The 17,803-nt window shown below is 34.2% G+C and overlaps 1 long non-coding RNA gene across 1 annotated transcript in view; it reads right to left on the bottom strand.

Annotated features, from left to right (window-relative positions):
• The window catches only part of LOC120322891, a 122,271-nt gene that overhangs the window by 91,837 nt on the left and 12,631 nt on the right, over positions 1–17,803 (bottom strand). Inside the window, exons 2-3 of the long non-coding RNA XR_005562841.1 lie at positions 10,813–10,905; positions 5,347–5,413 (exon numbers count right to left, since the gene is read on the bottom strand). This is a non-coding gene — a long non-coding RNA (uncharacterized LOC120322891). The remainder of the gene's footprint in view (positions 1–5,346; positions 5,414–10,812; positions 10,906–17,803) is intronic.

The following is a 17,803-nucleotide window of genomic DNA, read 5'->3' as shown; positions in this document are numbered from 1 at the left end:
CATCATTAAATACTCAGTTTAGACATCTATGCAATAGACATTTACACATACAAAACTGCAGCTTGACAAAATCAGCTGGGTTTGAAACTGAACATACTGACACAAATTCTGCAAGATATTTAACTAAATGCTTTGATTTTTCTCCATGTTAAAATGCAAAGACTTAACTTCTTTACTGGTACAATGATGAAGGAGATTATTTTGAAAAACACTGTTCGTAGTGAAATGCCATTAAAAGCAAAATACCATAAATAGAAGTATCTTTCCCTTGTGTTGACCTTCAGTTTATTTCTGAAATTCTGGAATCCTTCTTCACTCTAGATTATCAATGCTAACCACATCAAAGATGCAGAGATTTTTTTTTTTTCTTTTTTATTCCTCTATCATGTTCTATCTTCTGCAACAGAACAGATTTTTATAAGTAGGACTTATATAATTATTTTCATTTTTGATAGCTACACACATTGTTTAACGTTACACCACCAGCATTAAGAGAACCACACGTTTTCAGTGCATAGAACAAGCGAGAATTTACTTGAGAATGAGAGACATATGCAGCAATAGAGTGAATACATTGTCATTTTGTGCTGTAGAAGTATGTCTCCATTTAGAAAATAAATCTCAATATATTAAGTCTACGAAGATATTCTACTCCTCTGTGACAGCCGGATGCAGCCAAGGTATTACTGTCTAAAATTCATTTTGTGTAAGAATCTCATGATTCTTTTGCATTTTACAGTAGCAGATAGATTTGGGAAATGATGAAGAGGACTCCTTTAAGGGAGGTTATAGGTGTAGTATTTGTAAGTTGCAGCTTTTTGAGAGAGCTGTGTTTGATTTTCTGTTGGTACTTGTTTACATTTCTACACAAGCTATAAGAACAGGACAGAGAATCAAACCAAGGGTCACCAATATACAGGTGATATAGCACGAGCTATAAACAGATCCTTAAGCAAAAGCAAGAACAACAAAGCAGAGGTGATATTCCCCCTAATATTCTTCTATTTTTCCTCTCATTTTCACTTAAGAGGATTTCTTGAGCTGGATCTTGTTTTTCACATTTTGTTTCCCTCAGTGTTGCTTTTTTTTTTTTTTTTTGGTCCAACACAGTCTTTTTGAGTGTACATCATTTGTTGCATCCACAAGGAATTCTTTCTAAGGGATTCACAGGATTACTATATATTAACTGAAGAGTCAATATTTCTTTTTACTTATTTAAATGACACTGTACCTGAAGATTTTTAAATGTGTCTTTTCGGTATGTTTCTTTGGTACACCAGCATATGGTATTCTGCTTCCTGACATCATGGAGTCATTTCTGAGGAAACTTACTGCAGCTCAGACCGAATAGTGTCTTAACTGGTACATCTCAGTGTCAGTTGATTTCAGAAGGTAGCTTAAATGTTTCAATTTTTTCAATTTCAACTTTTTGTTCATTGTGTGGGGAATATTTCTATTTTAGTTTTTAATTATTCATTGGCTGTGCATTTTTGGTCAGTTTTGCAGAGAATATTTAAAATCCTCAATATGAAAATCAGCTGCTACCAAAGTGGTTATATTTTTGCTTCTGGGATGCTCTCACAGCTTTGGCTGGCAGACCTACTGAGAATATATCCTCCTATGCATATTGAGTCACAGCAAATTTTCTTACATGTGGCTCAGTAAAGCCTTAATTTAAAGGGAGTAAGCTACCAGTAGAGTGTACTCAGCAAGAAAACCTCAGTTCTCAAACAGATTGGAAAAATTCTCTTTAGTGTTCTTTAGAAGAAGCTGTTAGAGAACCTATTATTACACGCTTCCATTCAGGAGGAGTTTTGATGAGAATTGACCTTTGGGACCAGCACTAAAAATGCTGTCACTCTTTGTTAACTTTATATTCTGTTGTTCTAGAGTAACTTCCATCAAGTGCTTTCTATGTTGTTTTTTACCTCATTAAAATAATAAATTTCCACAAAGCTTTGAGATCTACAACTCAAATCCACAGTGGATTTTATGCACCTATTTCCCATTGTTTTTAATAGGATGCAGATTTCTCAATCTGATTGACTAGATTTTACTAAAGCACTTGATAAAAATCATTAATATCTTGCTTTTGAAGGACTGAGCTTTCCTTTTGATGGGGAAAAGTATGTACCGATATTATTTGTGATTTCAACATTTTAAGTGCAGGTTGTTACAATTTCAATTTAATTGACATCATTGGCTGTGGTAAAAAGGATTCAATATTAGTCTTCAAGACTCATCTTAAAACTTTAAGAATTTTTAAAGGGGTAAATGAACTGTAAAATGTGAATATCTGTTAGCCTTGGATTATGCTGCTTGATTAAGCTGTTAATAATTGCTGCTTGTTTTGAGGCAAAAGCCGTATCATCACGTCAGGTGCATGGAAAGTCAAAAAATGGTACTTAGTTCCTTTAGTATACAAAAGGTATAATAAAGAATCTTAGTTGATGGTAGTTGTGTTTGACTCTAAAAGACTCTCATAATTTCTGTATTGATTAAAAATACTTATCTTTCTTCCTTTACTTCTGTTTTCATTTCTCCAAACTGATGTCAACAGATCCTGACATAATTTCAACTGGATCCTTTATAAAAAAATTAAACCAGTCAACAGTTGGATAAGTGGATTGTTTTTCTTATTTGCCTTTCACAGACTCCTTTTATATACTTCATAAGCCCTTACAGGTCCATGTAGCATTATTTTTAAAAGCATTATTGATATTGTCCATAATCAGCTAAACCAAATAACTTAATCCAATTCTTTATCAAAATTTCAGTTGCTCTTTCCATGTCTGGGGACATGGAATGCAATCTAATTCATTCCATCTGAGTCACAGTTTGGAATAAAGGCCTGAATTCACCATCTGCACCATCTATTAGATATTTATACATGCACCTACCATCACCATCTAGGCTTTGGGCATAGCATCATTCTGGTTTAATTTTTCATAGGATAATAAAGTATTAGAGCAAAATGCAGTCTTGGCAAAGAATTGCCTTATACCACAAAAATGTCTCTATTTATATTAATCAGGAACTGAAGGTATCTGAAAATAGCTAAAGATCTCTAGATAGCCTTTTCCAGTGTGTGATAATAACTTTGCTGATGTAGGTTTTGTGTGAGTGGGCCAGTGCCAAGTGTGGCCCATACACAAGTGACACAAGCTCTTCAGAAATTCCTGCTTTCCATTGCCCAGGGTTTTCAGAGATAACAAGACCTGCATGAAGACTGTGTCCAAACTGCCAGCCTCACTCAGAAGGAGGCTATATGAAGTGCCCCACAGTGAGACAATTAAATCCTAACACTTGTTTAGGCACAAAATATTAGCAGCAGATAATAGGGACACTGACTAATGTGCTTGAGTGGGAAGATCATTAGAACCATCTTGGTGTCTAGTGGGCTGGAAACACGCTGATGAGAAGACATGATGTTACTTTGATCATTTGGCAGATTCTTACACAAGAAAAGATTTTCATTTATATTTTAGTGCATCGTATTATATTGTCTTCTATTATATTTTCTATCATTTTACCTTACTGTCCTTTTCTGTCTTTCCTCTCTTTCTCACATTCACACTCAAACAATAATTTACCTTTAGAGTAAATAGAAACAGTTTCCTCTAAAACTAATAAAATGTTGACTTATTTGACCAGATTTGGTTTGAGGCAGTGCTTTATTATGAAAAAGAAGGAAAAAACTCCAAAATATAAAACTTAAATCAATGCACAAAATATCTTAAACAGGAACACAGGTTTCAAAAACATAAAGGTGCTATGTCCAAAGCTGCAACCTGAAAACCCCACAGAATTTCACATTTTACTAACTTCTGTGTATAATCCTTGGGATGAGCAGAAAACAGGCAATTGAGCATATTTCAGACTTCTTGAGGTAAAAGTCCTGGTATTCATTTCACTCTGTCAAAAAAGCTTTCATATTTTTAAACCCACCTCCATTTCACAATAGAATATTGAAACCTTTCTGAGACCATCGAAAAGAATTCACATTTGGCATTGTGCAATATATAATACATGCTTACTGTAGACCTGTAAAGTTTTCAATGAGACAGATGCGTTGTGGTTTATACTGTTTTCTGCAGCATGTAGAACACACCACTGGGTCACCAGCTGCCTGCATCAGTGCCTTAAGATTGATCTAGAAAGACTTAGCCCATACCAGTCTTTTTCTACTCCCTACTAAAAGATCCCATACATCTATTCAAATGAATGAATGAATAAATAAATAAATAAATGCAATAAATCTACCTTACGGGGATATGCTAACCTTTGAAGGAAATCTTCCAACATTCTTTCTTAAGTGAGTTCTTCTACATCTTTACACTAAGTGTGCAGGAATATTTCCACATATTACACTGTTTAAAATCTCTTCCAAAAGGCACGTTTCTGACTAACTGTATACATTACAAAGCATGTGGATACCTTACTCATGGCTCTGGTTTGAACTTTGGTGACAACTATTAGAAGTTGCAGTGCTTATATTTTGATACCTAAATATTATTTGGCTCTTTCTATCCAATAGGTAAAAAATGGACCCCATTCAGAAGTATAACTTGTCTTTTGGTTGCTGGTAGAATTTTCAGGGGTTCTATCATATATCCAAATGCAATTCTAATGCACCAAAAATATATATAGTACAGATAATATAACTTATTAATGTGCAAGATGTTTTTTAAGCTCAGGTAACAGGTGCTGGTCAGGTTTGTTCCTTTTTTCATGGAGAAATTACCAGATTACTCCTCCTATATCCTATAATATATTATATCCTATATGAGATAAAATTGTCCTGATGTGTGTATTTATCTTTTACAGACAAATACCTTTGTTATGCTGTTATGTGCTTAGAAATTCCTCCATACATTGCTTAACAGGATCATGAGATCTCAATAATTTATTCATGAACGATAAGAAACATTTCAGGGATGTTTATCAATGGTAATTAAAAAGTAAGATGTATTTTTCGTGACTACATGATCAATAAGAGAAAAGTCCAGGTCAGCAATAACAAGGAGGTATCTAAAAGTACCCATGCTATAATCAGAGTTCTCCCTTACTGCAGCATTGCTAGCAAGCTAAGCAGGAAGGCAGGGAGGGGAGAAAGAAAGAAAAAAAGTAATTCTGGTTGTTCTACTATTTTTTCACATGTCAGACTGTGGAAACCACAGCTCAGCCTGGGGAAAGGAATAATAACTGTTTGTTCTCCTTCCCCACAGAGAGCTAAAGACAGACTAGGAGAGAGAAAACAGAAAACCACAAATCATCCCTCATATTTTTTGGTCAAGTACTAATGCAAATTAGAGTGATGAAAAAAAAAAAGATTTCTAAACTCACCTTTCAGGGATTAGTCTGTGTTCTTCACATGTCATCTGTTCCTCTTTCTTCTAGATGCCCCTTTAGACTGGGCAGAAAGATGAAAGCAAAGGAACAAGTTATGCTGCTTTAGAGCTCTCCTGTGATAACTTTTACTGCCCTTATTCTGTTCAGGCATCGTGCTCAAAGTTACCGCATACAAATTTTGTGACTTTCTAAAAGTCAGAACTAGACACAGACACTGACAAAACCTAGGGCTCTCCATTCTGGAGTCTCTTTGCAGTACTTTTGAAGCCATTAACTCTTTTTGTTGTCTTAGACTTGAAACAGATTACTCAGATGGTGAAATAGTGGTGCAGCATGAAGTCTGGATGGAGCAATATTAAAGTTATAATTTCAGCTTTAGAACCTTCTTAGAAATATATTTGGATGGAAAATGTATCTTAAACCATTAGCAGTTCAGAGATATCTAAGGATTTAGTTTTCTCTTTTTTTTTCATGCTATGTAATTACAGCAAAATTATTTTAAAGTCTCTTTTTCTTCTAGTTTAAGTAATACCATAGGGACTTAATAAGAGAAAAAATTTTGGGGCTGATCCATCTGATATTAGAACATGTATTTTAGGTTCTGTTTATCATGGGGCAAATATGATCCCTGGTGAACCTTGAAGGCTTTTTCCAGTTTCTTGGACAAGGAAATTTGTTAGACAATCTGTCAGTTCTCATGTAAGGATTTTATTTCAGAGAAAAAAATAAAAAGAAAGTGAGGACAGAGAATATTTATTGTTCACTGTTGAACTTCATATTATCTGTTAATGACCATGATCTGCTTAGAAAAATGTATTTGCTCTTATCTTTTTTCTATTTCAAACAGAGGTTAAAGAAATTATTCTTAAAAGAGTGACTTTTTAAGATTATTGTCTTTTAACCTTCATAAATTACAAAAGATATTTATAGAAAGAATCTGTATTTTAGTCATTTTTTAATAAGTCTATAACTAATAATAATTTCTTATTGCCTTACTGTTGAATTTTCTAACATTAAATATGAGATAATTCAGCAAAGAATACTCAACAGATCCACTAGTCATTTAAAATAGAAGCAATGAATTCCCAATCACTGAAACTTGTAAAAAATGTGAACTTGAAGAAAAGACCACAGGTAAAAATAAACCACAAAATGTATTTTATGTACCAATGTCTAGATAATTAATTGCGACAGGGAATGTTATAGTAACTGCAGTTATAAATTCTCTAACATACTGGCTTAATGGCAATGAACTTTTTCTTCTTTGATTAGAGACATGCTTCTGCCACCAGCTGAACATTTTTTACTAACAAGCTAATGCTTTTCTCTTCTATTTAGAGAAAGATCAAAGATGTAAATATTGAGAACTCAAAACTATTTTGCGTTTTGAATCCCATCTCTTCTACAGAAAAGGTATCTGCACAAGCAAATCTTGTTGGTATATTTATTGTTATAGTCAATCAATGAAAGATCTTTTTTTTCTGATTCTGCATCAATAGACTTTAAAATATCTGACTTCAGAAGTTTACTTTTAATCCATAGTTTTTGTAGGTCTTTGATCAACTGGACCTCTCCTAATTTCTGTTAAAACAATTTAAGCTGATAGCAGTTGTACATATATCACATGGCATTAATCACTGCTTTATTATAGCAGTTCATTATAGCTGATTTATTGCAGGGAATATGGCCATCAGCCCATTTAACCAGGAGTTTGCCAAATAAAATGCAAAATTATATGGTGTCCTGGTGAGGGCAGCAAAACATTCAACATACATGCTCTTAGTAAACCAGTTGCTGTTCTTTGCAAACTAATTCTGAAATTGCAAATGAGAGGAATGTGTGCTTTTTGATTTAGCATTTTAAGCTAGGGAGGTGCATTTTTCCATATTTTTTTTCAATCACTCTCTGTGTCTAATATCGATGATAAACCTTACCACTATAATTTTTTTTTTCAAACTTACATCCCAAATTAGAATTGTTCTGCAGATGAAAACAGATTCAGTATTAATCTCAAAAGACAGTGAAAAAGGTGGAAACAATCTGATTGTTTTTTCCTTCTTACGTCTTGATATATACTCTAAGAAAATACTTAGAATTATGTTTGGCTATTTCCTACAAAAGTACATTATCTATTCTTGGTTTAGACTAACTGTTAAAGTAATTCTTTGAAAAATAATTCTGCTTGCCTGATATTTCTGGAAAATATAAAATGAGGAAACATGTTAAAAGTAAATCTCATGAGCTAAATATCTGCAAATAAGCAGAGAGAAATTTGTGCTTCTTCCCTCCAGGATAAAGATTCTCCTTTTTAGTAATTCTTTCAAAAACCTCAAACGTAGCTTTTTATTTTTGGTGGAAACAACTATCCAAAATGGAAGTCAGCTACCAATTGACATATATTCACTCTTATGCAAGACTAAAACAAATAGTTGCTCCTTTTTTTTTTCCCCTTGAAATGGAAAAACAAGGATCGATACACCCAGACTTTGTAAATATCTACGTATTTTGCTCACATGCTCTAAATTTGGCTTTCTTTTTGCCTGATTTATGTCAGAATCTGTGATAAATATGATGGAAAAAAATGGTTTGCATGATAAGCTTTTGTCAAAAGGAAAAATAATGTTATGTTTCATGCTGAGCAATAAGCAGAGAACATTTTCAGAGAAAACATAGGCTGCAATTATTGTTAAACATGTTTGTTAGGTTTATATTTGGAATTATTTCCAACATTCAGTCTCAAACTCACCTTGAATATAAATTGCACTTTATATTTCAAATCTGTCTGTTACTCTGTGTGATGTAAATGTTTTGAATTTTTTATGATGTGTGCTTTGTTTAGGAGGAAAAGAAAGCAGTTCAGATTTTAAAATAGTTGATTTTTTAAAAAATAAAAATTATAAACTTTGGTAAGTAATTTAAAATGATACATGGTTATTCAGTGCTTAAAATATCACTGTGCAGAGGATTATTTGAATATGTGTTGCAAGGTTACTTGTCTCTCCTCTTTTTCTTTTTGTGTGTACCTAATACAATACAAATTAAGTATTACATAACTCTCCTGAGGCTATTATTTGTAAGGGTGGAAAGGAATAATCAAAATATATTTTTAAATATATGCAGGTGCAAAGGTGCAAATCTTGATACACTTTACGTTCTTTCAAAGTTACTTTTGAATTGCTACACAATATACTTCTTAAAGAAGGATATTCAGATTATTTGAAAAATAAAGATACCAACATTATACATATGTAAATTAATAAAAAAAATAACCTGATGTAAAAAAGATCAAGTTTTGACTCATATGTGCCAATCTGTTGTCTTTCAAAATAAGTGGCAGGTAAACTGCTGCAAATTAGTTGCAGAGAGGTGAGGGTACTAAACAGATCGAGGTGTGTTAAGAGAGGGCAGAAACTTTGTGGTAGAGGGCTTATTTGATCTTTTTTTATTATTATTATTTTTCTTTTCTTTTGGAAAGAAAGGGAAATTCTGCTAATGAAATCAGAGTTTCTATTTGTGAGAAGTAATAAATCTTCTTTTACCCTCCAGTCCTTTCTTTTCTTTTTTTTCCCTATGAAGGTCAGTGGTCAAGACTGCAAGCTAGCTTTTTAGTCATTGTGGAACCTAAGAGAAAAAAGAATTTGATTATTCCTATCCAACCTAAAAGAGGGAGTGAAAAGTATAAAAAGACATAAAAAGCTCTCTAAAATCCTGAAGGGAAACAAAATCCTTTCCTTCCTTCCTTCTTTCCTTCCTTCTTTCCTTCCTTCCTTCCTTCCTTCCTTCCTTATCTATATCATCAATCTCTTACCATTAATAATTTGGAAGGGTCTGTAGGCAGGCCAAGCTGGGATCATGATACATATATCTTCACTGATAAGCACAGGAAATAAATTCATAGCTACGAGAATTACATACATAGCCATCCTATTTCTTCTTCCAGAATGCAAACTTCTTTTTTAAGACTCCTGAAGCTGCCTCAGGCTGGGATTTGTGGATGTACAGTCAGAAGTCCTGACCTTATAAGTCATGTTGGGATTTTATTTTTTCTCTATGTCCCTCTCACCAAGGGTAAGTTGAACATGCTCAGCTAGACAGAACTGGGGCTAAAAGCTAGAGTACAGCAATTACTGTTCTATGGCCTGTATGATGCTAACTAACCTTGTTAGCAACAATGGCACATGCTCTTAAAGTCTACACAACAGAATAGTTGTCATCACAGGAAAATGAAACCATAAGGATGCTCTAGGCAGGTAAGTCCTTTTATTAAAATAATTTGCACATCTTTTTGCTTCAGAGTCCCCAGGTAGTATAATATCTATATTTAGGTTTTCATTAACATCCTTAGGGAAGTAAATATCCCTCCAACTCAACTGACTAATCTCTGCTTATTTTCTACCTATCTTCTCTTTCTACTTTTTAATAAAAAATCCCTAGCTTAATTTTGATCAAATTGCATACTTTAAACTTCAGTAACTTGCTAATAATAAGGAAGGTTTGTCTTTCTCCCAGCCCTCCTATGTTTACATTGATGAGTGATGTTTTATACATCTTTCTGCTGTCATTTGCACAGAAAGATAAGGGTTTTAACTTCAAATCTAAGTTTGTGTATAATCAATTCCTTGCATTTTTCTCCACTTTTTAAAATTTATTTTACTGTACAACTATGCATTGCTATGCATATAACATGAAGTAAATGCATCCACACACTATCATGTAAAAAATATATGGAAGAAAGTGTAATTAAACACTTAGAATTGAGTATTATACCTTTAGATTTAAAAATACATATATCCCCTCCGAAAATCACTTCCAAAATGTCCAAATTATTCTGGGTGAATATTTTTACAAGGTCATAAGGGAGAAGAGGATATAATATTCCTAAAGGAAACAGATATATGCGTAGATGTTATGTTACCTAGCAACATAGGGCCCAATCTGTTATTTACTCCATTTGTTGGATCTTACTATCAGTACATGGGGGGGGAAAATGACACACATTAGGTGTACTGAGTCCTCAGTCTCTGGTTCAGCAGATCCAAAAAGAAATGGAAAATGTGTAGTTGTATATTTGGTTCTGGATAAATATCATAAGTGGTTTATCCTCCTGCACATGGCAAGAACCAGTCCCTATTATTAGCTAGTATTTCACTGAAGTCAGAAATTTTCTTTACAGGTTACAAGAAGAAGAAAACAAAAGTCAAAACAAAAATATTTTTAAACCTTGCAACCCCAACTGTTGTAATTAAAGTGAGTTATGAAAGGCTCTACTGAAGTGACAGCATGGTATAATAGTGTCCTTTATTCAGTCTTACATACAATGAGTATCATAAGGAATACACTTGTAAGAAAAACTATTAATGTGCCTCAATGTTTACCAGCTCAGACAGGTTTTTTACATAGAAAGGTTAGGAAACTTGTCAGAGAGTCATAACAGTCACAATTAGGAAAAAAAATACCTACATTTTTTTCTTTCCTAGATAGAGATATTCTTTTTATTTTATCCGTAGCTCTGACATTGTACAGTTTCTTTGTAGTTTAAGATCAATCACTAACCTGTAAGAAAGAGAGTACAAAAAGGTTATGATCCAAAACTTTTTCACATAAAGCCTTTTCTGCTAGTTGACTAGGATAGACTTGGTGTAGAGTTCCAGGAAATTTTGATTTATCCATTCCCACATGCCTGTATCTGTAGGTACCTTCTGGATATCAGGGTTTCTTTTCATGCTGAAAAAGAGGATCAATCCTCTATTATCTTGGGTCTCCCAAGGATACTGATGTGGTTTTGTGGGCTTTCAGAGAATCTTGGAAACTCTCCAGTCTTTTATAAACTAGAAAACTCTCCACACTCAAAGACTTCCAACTAACTGTAGAATCTGTCATTAGCAGAGCAATCCCCATGACTTTGTGTGTGTATGGGTGTGTATGTGCATTTAGGGCCTGATCTGTCATCCACGTGAATTTTCTGTTTAAGACTCTTGTTTTTGCTGCTACTGCTGAACAAAATAGACTAGAGGGTGATCTGGCTGTTCCTCAGATATCAGGTAGAGTAGCATACTGATAAATGTCCCTTTTTTGGGTCCTGACTTAGGCATGATTAATCAGTACAAAGATTAAAATTTAAGGGTTACACTGGGTAATTTAGGGTCTTTAGTCCTCTCAAAGGCATTACAGTAACCACTGGCATATTTTATGGTCTCTTGTGCAACAAAACAAATCTGAAGCTGGAAATACATGATGAGGTTCAAGCGCTGCAGAAAACATGGGGCTCACTGAACTTGAGGAACACCTTAGGAATAATTCACTACTAGGTCCTGAGAAAGGACAACAACTACCATCAGGAGCTTTGAAGAGACTAATAGGAGATCAGAACAGTTTTGTCACATTGGTAGCTGATACTGAACATAAGACAAAAGGGGTTATTCTTGAGACTAGCAAAAGCACTGACCAGACCAATACGCAAAACTGATTGCCTGTTGTAGTCTTTTGTAGTCTTTTAATTCTTGTGTGTGTTTCTATCTACAATTCAAAGCAAAATAATTTTGGAATGAAAATTTAAACTTTTTATTGTTAAATCTCACACTAGGATTTTCAGGTTTAAAAGTCTGATCCTCCAACACCTATTTCCTCTAAATTAAATATTGCATGAATCAAAATGATTAGTGAATTATTTCTGTTATTAAATTGGCATTTTCTTATGGAAACCTCTTAGGAATTTTATTTCCCAAGTGGATCTAGTTGTGCAAAACTGAGCTTCTGGATGTGGCACACTGTTTCCCAGGGACTTCAGGAGGCAGTGATATCTGACTCCTATCACTGCTGCTTTCTTGTGAGTGCAAACCCTAAGTACTCAAAAATAAACAAAACTGATTAAAACTACTGAAAATTACTATTACCTGTATCACGGGCCTTCACTGCCTTAACTTTTAACAGTAATACCCTCCCTACTCCTTTTCTTCCTTTCTTCTTATTATATCTTGCTTCTCTCAGTGCAAAAAAACAAGGAAGACAATTCTGCCAGGTACCAAATGCCTTTGAGTCACATCAAATTTAAGAGAATGAGATCACACTGTAAATCTCCTGAACAGCTGCTGGAGAGACATGGAGGTCCCCTACTCTGGAGGTACTCTGGGGAGTCAAGCATTGATGTAGCTGCAATTGCACTACTCATTCTCTGACACGCAAGTTTTCAGATCAGGAGGAACAGTGCCAGTAAGATCTTGCTTTGTTATATCTCTTCAGCTCCAACAATGCCTGCAATCAGGAAAATTTATAAGTAAAAAACTTAAGGCTGAGTGACAACGCTTTAGTTCTTTTCTGCAGCAGAGTTTAGCAGCCCCAAGGATTGAGTCCCCTGGCATTTTTTTATATTAATTTAAATAAATAAATACACAAATAAACCACTCCACACTATGTAAGATATGACAAATTATTTCCTAGTGTTACAAAGGTTTTGTTTGCTACCTTTGATCTTTTAATTATTTTTTTTTAGTTAATAACAGTATTTTATGTAGTCTGCTTCCTTCTTATTAAGTGTTCTGGATTACAGCTGCAAAAATGTCTCCTGTAGTACTGTGCTACTAATCAGTAGCCCATGAGGAACTGTATGATGCAGCTTAGCAAAAGCAATCAAAATTTCTATAATCCAGGAAATAGAAGGGCAAAGAACCTAACCCAAATACACTCCAGAATCCACAATGGCAATTAGAGAATATGGCAATAAAAGACAACAAATATGAGTATCTGTATCACTGTATAGGCCTAAATTTTCATCAACTGTATTTCATTTTTTTTAGTTAAATGCTTTCATAAACTCTTACTGTATTAGAAGAATAGGACCTTTTGTAAAGTCATTCTCTTCTCAATTATTTTGTAAAGAGACTATTATGTGGAGTGGACTGTTAATTAAAAATAACTGAAAATTGCATTTCATTCTCAGGAATTATGAAATTTAAAAGAATATACGCTCTGGTTATTCTGGAAATTGAGAAACCTAACGTTAGCCTCAGTTAAAGAAATGTAGTCAATTCTTACAGTATGATGAATTATTGTTCTATATTTCAGATAAAGATCAGCTAGCAAACTATTTTAATTGTACAATTTTACTGAGCAACATTTACCATAAACCTGAAAAAAAAAAATCAATACTCTCTATGCAGGTAGTTGGTAAAAGTTGGGAGTGTATGAGGCTGTGTTCAGCCCTAGCCAGTGAAGAAAATCTTTTGTGGATATTGCCTTCTTACTACTACTGTTACCAATATTGATCTCAGCTAACCACTGCAGTACACTGAGATCAATTCAGCTGTATTCCTTGGAGTCACCTAAAACTAGAGCACTCCATTGTTGAATCAAGTCCTTTGACTTGAAATAGCTCTATTTGTACTAGAATGTTAACAAGACACAGAGTTATCTCTTGAATGTTAACACAACACAGAGAAAAATAGGGGCATTCCCCCCTCTCAAGACTAAGAAGCCTGTACAAAAGAATCTGGTGGGGTTTGTGCTTAAAATAATAGGATCTGAAAGAAAATAAATCCTTTCCTCTATGTAGTTTCCTTTATATTCTAGAGAACAGAGGGTATGGGAATATATGGTCTACATATGAACTGATTTAACTGCAGAAGTATCATCATTAACCTGAACCAGCCCTGGTTGTTTCTGGATTTGGCATGACTTGCTTGACAGAGATGTGCTATTTTAGTTAAGATGGTTCATACCCAAACAGAGAGTATTTTGCAGGTGAAGATCTAAAACATCCGATGTGTGAACTTCCAATGAGTATGTGTTGCCATGAAGTTAGAACATCAAGCATGACCACCATGTGTCCTATCTCTCTGTTCACTAGTGCAGTTTAAATGTTGCTGCTGCTGGACTTAGCAGTAGTAAGAGTAGTGTCTGTTAAGGAATCACTGTAAAGCATTTGCTTTGGACTCGTTTAGCTCTTAGGCAATTATGCATATGATTGTCTATACTGCCTTCTATACTTTGCAAGTGAATCAAACTGCCAGATGAAAAAATGACATAACCCTAAGTCCCTATTCATATACCAGGAATTAAACTCATGTATTTACTTCTAGTAAAGCAATAAAGATCCGCCTTCACTAAAATTTGATAGTATAGAGTTGCTGTATATTTTTATCTCCCTATAGAAAAATATGTTCTTTTGGATAATTAGGGTTTAGTCTAAAGTAGAGTTGAGGGTCTATTATTTGTGCTTTTTTACTTTATTAGCCTACACATATTCATATCACATTTTTCATTTTTATTAATTTGCATGTATAAACTGCTTGAATGTACATGTATATATATAAATACATAAATAAATGCAAATATATACATAGATGTTTATAACTATATATATGCATTTATATGAAAGAGAATCTGGTGAGTTGCTATCAGGCATGCTAACAAATATTTTTGGTTGCTTTTTTTCCTCAAATAGCAGAGTTTCATTTCTTCTGCTGTGCCAAGATCCTTCCTTCCTTCATTCACTAATCCACCTTTATCTATGTCTTAAATCCAACAGGATGTAGAGAATATTGTACTGGAAATAATGCAGACTACAGAATTAAACCATACCAAAAAAAAAAAGAAAACACATCCATCTTGGATAAAACCATCCTTCATGGATGAATGTTTTTTTTTCTTTAATTGTCCCACTTGAATGGCTGTTAAACATCTTGAGTGCACATCCTATATTTGGTGAATCAAAATTAGTTAATACTTTTGCAATGGGATCTCTAATCTTTCAGAGCCCAAAACCACAACTACATTCTTCTTCTACAGTGTACATAAAAGATGAAAAAGCACCTCTGATTTCTAAGGATGAATTTTACTGCAGTTTAAAGCAAAGTGCCTTTCTAAACAGAATATATTAAACAGGTCTAGTGGTACAAATCTTCGGTTTAACAACATGTTCTTTCAGGCTGAATACATTCTTCCCTTCTCCTGTTCTAGTTCAGTAAGTTTCTCTTTTTAGGGTCTTTGGGTTAGGTCATGACTATCAAGGCACATCTATCCCCTGAGTCTTAAAAGTGATTTGCTATCTTCCTGGTCTGGACCAATTTCTGCCTCTTACTTTATACTGGGACATTCACTGCCATTAAAGGGAATGGGATCACCTGACACCAAATATGTCCTCAGAGTAAGAATCAAGCCTCCAAGATGTCTCTAGGCTGCAAAATGTTAAAACTCCAAGTAATTTTAAATTCTCGCTTGACACCACTGAGATATGGAATTCTGCCTGTTTCTTGCAAGTGATAAACCATCGTTAACTTGTTTATTGATAAGTGTCAAATTATTTTGATTACATCTGATGGGATAATGTTGTTTAACTTTGTTATTTGCATATTTATATTAACCAGAGACATCAAAGTATACTTCACATCTGTTATCAAGCTGAGAGGAAGACAGGCTTTCTTCTATGCAGATAAACAGACAGGATTCTTATGCTGCTAGCAAGTATGTTTTGTTGTTACTTACATATATATTATTCCCAGGCAACATTAGTACTAAGAATTCATTTGCAAATACTTTCCTTTTACACATTTTAGTCTTTAAAAATTTTATATTAATTGTCCAAGACAGTGAATACAGTGGATTTATTCCTGGGGGGGGGGGGAGGGGAAAGGCGTATTAGTGAAGGCAAAATATTAGTTCTTTCTAGTATTATTTCCCTAATTAATCTAATTCTTGACCTAAAGACATTGCTGCCTAAGCTATATCTCAGGTGCTTTACAAATAGATGAGCAAGACAATGATTTATATATTTAAAATCTTATTAGATTAATATTACTGTCCCAAAGCATATTATTTTTTATATTGCTGGGTTTTTTTAGTTTTCCTTCCCTACTTCCCTGCCTCCTTCCTTCCCCCTCTGTCTTATCTCCTCTCTCACTTTCTCTCACATCTGCTCACTTTCTCTCCTTAATAGACAGAAGGTCATAGCAAGAGTAAAAGTGACAAACAAAACTCCCACCCAGTCAAAGTCTGCCCCCTGTGATTTGAGTTTTAGTTTACTTTTCATATGCATTTTTGGTTCATTCTTTATACTATCAGTATTATTTTAGCAATCAGTTATGCCAAATGCTTAAGAAGAAAGTGAAGAAGGAATTATTTTGCAGTATTTTGGATCTTGGATTCAACTAATTTATCTTTAGATCATAGGAGAGGGCATATGTCTAAATGATATTAGGATGTATTATCTTAACATCTGAAACCCAAAAAGAAAGCAGTGTAGGCCAACAGCAGGTTCTTAAATACAGTAACAGAAGACAAATATCAAATTAACAATTTATGAAACAAATACATAAAGGTCAAACCATATTGTGCACTTCTGTCAGAAAAGTGCTGTTCTAGCAATTATTCTGACTTTAGTTTTCAAAATCCTGCCTGAACTGAAGATGGCATCATGAAGCCAGAAAAGTTCTACAGGCCTTTTTTCACATTGCACAGAAATTCTAAAAAAACCCAAACAAACAAACAAAACAAACCTTCATATAGCTCTTCAAAGTACTGAACATCTCTATTTTACCAAGAATTCTCTGGGAATTGTGAATACTTCATGTCTTTTGAGCTCATGTTTCATATTAGTAATGCTACAAAATCAACCCCACACCACCAAAAGAAAACCTCACACCAAACACTGAAACAAACACCAAAACTCCAACCAAGGACATGTTTAAAGATTTATAAACAGTTGCAAGAAACTACAATGTTGTTTTGGGATTATTTTTACCACTTACAGAAGCTGCATTTGTAAAAGTATATATGTTATATAAAATCTATGGTTATGTATGTATATGGATGCATGATGGATAGATAAGGCTACCAGATTTAAATCTTTATCAGTAGTACATCGATACTGGTTTTGATATCAGGAAAGCTTGTCCAGGGAGTCCTAAGGCTACCTAAATGTTTTGCAAATAAAATAAATATTATTGCCCTTAACTACATACAAAGATCACAAATCACTTTTAAAATGTCAGTAAAATAAATATCACATTGCAGCCTTTCAGTATGTAGAGAGGGCCAACAAGAAAGCTGGAGAGGAATTTTTACAAGGACATGTAGTAATAGGATATTACAAGTGATAATGACTTTCAACGGAAAGAGAGTGGGTTTAGATTAGATATTAGTAAGAAATTCTTTACTGTGAGGGTGGTGAAACACTGGAATGGGTTGCCCAGTAAAGTTGTGGATGCCTGAAAGTGTTCAAGGCCAGGTTGATCAACCTGGTCTGGTGGACGACGTCCCTGTCCATGTGTAGTGGTTTGAACCTTGTTCTCCCCAGAGACTAAGAGAAGTGGTAGACCCCAAGGGGTGGAAACCCCTGGAAGTTTTGAAATTCTGCCCAATGGGCGCTCCTGCAGAAATGTAAACATATCACAACCAGACCGGAAAAGAAGAGTTGTGGTTTTGGTTGTAGGAGAGGTGGCCATGTTGTAGAGCCACG

The sequence above is a fragment of the Pipra filicauda genome, unplaced genomic scaffold (assembly GCF_003945595.2).
Source record: "Pipra filicauda isolate LSUMZ 115617 unplaced genomic scaffold, ASM394559v2 scaffold166_size2123106_pilon, whole genome shotgun sequence".
Lineage (NCBI taxonomy): Eukaryota > Metazoa > Chordata > Aves > Passeriformes > Pipridae > Pipra > Pipra filicauda.
This window is presented reverse-complemented; position numbering and strand designations above follow the sequence as displayed.